The sequence below is a fragment of the Podarcis tiliguerta genome (genome assembly GCF_965153285.1).
Source record: "Podarcis tiliguerta genome assembly, chromosome: 9".
NCBI lineage: Eukaryota > Metazoa > Chordata > Lepidosauria > Squamata > Lacertidae > Podarcis > Podarcis tiliguerta.
Window position 1 is genome coordinate 33,443,467 of NC_139542.1, and position 3,647 is coordinate 33,447,113.

A 3,647-nucleotide genomic window follows, 5' to 3' on the forward strand; every position below is an offset into this window, starting at 1 on the left:
GTGGCCAGCATGACTAAGCCGCTTCTGGTGAACCAGAGCAGCACACAGAAATGCTGTTTACCTTCCCGCCGGAGCAGTACCTATTTATCTACTTGCACTTTGACGTGCTTTCAAACTGCTAGGTTGGCAGGAGCAGGGACCAAGCAATGGGAGCTCACCCTGTCGCGGGGATTTGAACCGCCGACCTTCTGACTGGCAAGTCCTAGGCTCTGTGGTTTAACCCACAGAGCTATCCGCGTCCCTCAGTTGGAGTAGGTGCCAAAAAAAAAAAAAAAGCAGAAGGAAGCCACACTTGTTCCTTATTTTGGCTCCCCCCAAACAATCCTGAGATCTTATTCCTCACAGAACTACATTTCCCAGCACTCATAACAAATTACCGTTTGTAATGTTTTTTAATATATGGTGTGAACACACAGTAAATCTTCTTCAGGTCACACATATTCATATTCACATGCACAATGCAAAATGGATGAAGCCCAACCTGACAGAGTGTTATGTACTAACCTTGGATCCTAGAACAATAGGCAGGTAGGATCCTAGAATGCAACAACTGATTTGCTTGCAGGAGGAGGCCAATCAGGCTCCAAGAAGAAGTTAATCAGCCTATTAGGCTGGTAGGATCATAGAATGCAACAACTGATTGGCCTGCAGGAAAAGGCCAATCAGGCTCCAGGAGGGAAGCAGAATCAGACGGGACTCATTGTGTAAATAATGTATATAAAAGCCTGAGGTTTGGGGGGCAATTCTATCACTGTTTTACAAGCTGCAATAAAGAGCATGAAATCACTACAGGACTCCGAGTATATTTCACAGAGATAACCATGTATCTCCTCAACCGTACTGGAATTGTCAGTGGCATTTGCACTGACAGTTTTTCATTTGCTCCTCATGTCCCTATGAGACATTTGAAAAAGAAAGAAAAAACTGATCCCTTCATCTTTCTGTCAAAGGTTGTAAAGATTAGTTAATGTTTCTCTTTAAAAATGAAGCTATTTCCATATGCCAATTCATGTATTGTGTGATGGTTTATTCAAATTCATAAAAGAACTTCTGGACTGTTCTGCCATCAGCTTATGGATATGAAACAGTCATTCACAGACTCCTGGTTGGCTGGCAGACCGTAAGGTATCCTAACCTGGATTTCCACCAGCAGAACATTTTTAAAATATGTATCTCTGTCTCTATCTGCTCTAATGTCATGCTTTCTTCATCTGGAAAGGACACATTTTCACTAAAATTGAAGATATGTGAATACTGGGAGAGATAGAGGACCTGAAGTTTCACTCATTTATTCGCCTGATGACACACCCATTTTATTCTGCTGAATGCACACATTTCTACTGTAGCCTGAAACTAGGTCAATATTCTTGAACTATAGTCCCCTGGCAGAAATGTAAAAAAAAGGATGTTTTATGCCAACAGAGGAAATATGGGCTGCTTTTCTACAGGGAACTGGGTTTTAATATAAAAGTCATTGTTACAGAAACAAAAGGACAAAAACATGGATCAAAGACAAAATTATTTCACATAGTTAAAGGCTGTAGTTTTAACTTTCCTTTGACTTGTTATATCATCTGTTAATGAAGTGTTGCCACTATTGAGTTACAGATCACCATTCTTCTTTGGAAAGTAACCGTGGAATCTGTTCACAGTAACAAACTTATCGTGGGTGTTTCTCTCCTGCGTCATGCAGTTCAGCAGAAGGCTCATTTGTATCTATAAAACAAAGTTAAGTGGCTGTGTAATTATCCTGCTTCTGCTTCTATAATAGGACAATTACTAAAAGAAAAATCCGATACAGACCTAGTGGCAAGTAACTCTCTGGCAAATTGGAACCTACGTTTACAGCCTAAGTTTCACCCACCATTTTTACCATGATGTAGTTTTCTACAACTCTCTATGGAAACAGCAAACAGATAATGTGGCCACTAGGACTATACCTGCAGAATATTTTAAGACTTTAACATTCCAAAATATGTGCTGGGGCTCTAATCCTCTATGCATGCTTACCTGAAAGCAAGCCCCATGGACTATGGTTTCTTCTGAGTAAATATGCCTAGGATTCTACTTGGGATGGCCTACTACACCTGTTAATGTTCAGATATGAAAAACTGGGGGGGGGGGGATCCAAAGAAAAATCTTTCTTACTTACTAGTAAGCTATGAATGTTCACCCAAATTCTGAAGGCTCTGTCATTATTTTTAACCATTTCCTCCATGTATTGTTAAAGTGACAAGGAATATGCAGTAATATATAGTCTAGTAAAGCCCAAGGAAGATTGCAAGGAGCTCTGAGTGATTAGAGATTTAATATGGGAACTTCTTACTATGAATTAAACCCGTTCAACTAAGAGGAGAGCCCTGCAGCTAACGTACAATGTGCCTGAGCCATTGCCTCCATTAACAACAAGTGCCTCCATGGATTGAGAGTTGGAGATGAAGCTTTGCAGGTTCTGCTTCGACCACCTTCAGAGAGTAGCAATAGGAGGCTGCTGCTCAGCTCCATGGGAATCTCACTGGTTTGATCTTGTCTTCCAGGCTATTTAAATGCCATATTGAGCCATAGGGAGCCATCACCAGGGGATTTGGAGTGAGGTGTCATCCATAGGCAGAGGACATCCAATTGTGCCTTTCTTTGCCCTCTCTGGACCCAGTCAGGACCAGTAAGCCAAATCAGGACAGCTTACTGGTGGTAGTGCCAGCCTTTCGCTGTTTTCCTGCTTAAGTAGGTGGGGGAATGGGAAACTGAATCAAGAAGAATTTTAAGTGGAACATTCTAGAATGCTATGGTCCCAGCCATTGTCTAAGTATGCTGACTGCTAGCTTTGTCTTTGCATGCATTTCATCCAACCAGTTCATCCATGATGTGGGTGTATCTGGTTTTTGGTCATCTCACATGTTTCAGATTGTCAGGAGCTACTGCTGCTGCTTTCATTTTAAGAAGCACCTCCATTTTGGGCATATCTAATATTTAAATGTATTAGACTGCGTCATTGTTTCTAAACGTGCTCTTAAGTCTTCTTCTCTTCAGTTTAAGGAAACGTTTGCCATTAAAGAATGGAATAATGAAAATGAATTATAGAGGGGCATTTTTTAAAGTAACAGCTTTTGCATACTTAAAACCTGTTAAAATTTGGGTTTGAAAGACATTATCATCCAGAGAGCTTCATTTCTTTTTATAATAAGGGAAATCATTGAAAATGTGTAGAAAAGAAATGTGTCAGTTATGTTACTCTAGGCACTGTCACTCTCCTTATAGTTACTTCTTTTGATACTTTTTTAAAAATTTAAAGTCTCCAAGTCCTATGCAGTTCATAATATGAAAAATGGAAGTAATTATAACTTCGTGTCTGATAAGTGACTAGAAAGTAGAGTTGGCTGCAGCGAGAAAATGAACTACTTGATCTGTAAAATCTTTTATGTCAAATGTATCAAACAAGAAGCTTTTCCAGGTGGATGAAACACACACACACACACACACACACACACACACCTCGATCCTGGGTGTTTATTCATATTGTTTTTATTGTATGATTTGACTTTCATTGAGATTTATGTGAAAGGCAATTAATATATAAATGGGGGTGATTAAACTAGCACTAGGCTGAAGGATATGTATAGTATTAGAGTGACCACACCAAGACAGAT

At 39.8% G+C, this 3,647-nt stretch overlaps 1 long non-coding RNA gene across 1 annotated transcript; it reads right to left on the reverse strand.

Moving 5' to 3' along the window:
* Positions 1-1,478: 1,478 nt before the first annotated feature.
* Positions 1,479-2,725, reverse strand: LOC310685127. Its single transcript, XR_014515086.1, has 3 exons — positions 2,376-2,725; positions 1,804-1,897; positions 1,479-1,716 (listed from the first exon to the last, which is right to left on the reverse strand). It is a non-coding gene; the product is annotated as an uncharacterized lncRNA (long non-coding RNA).
* Positions 2,726-3,647: the final 922 nt, after the last annotated feature.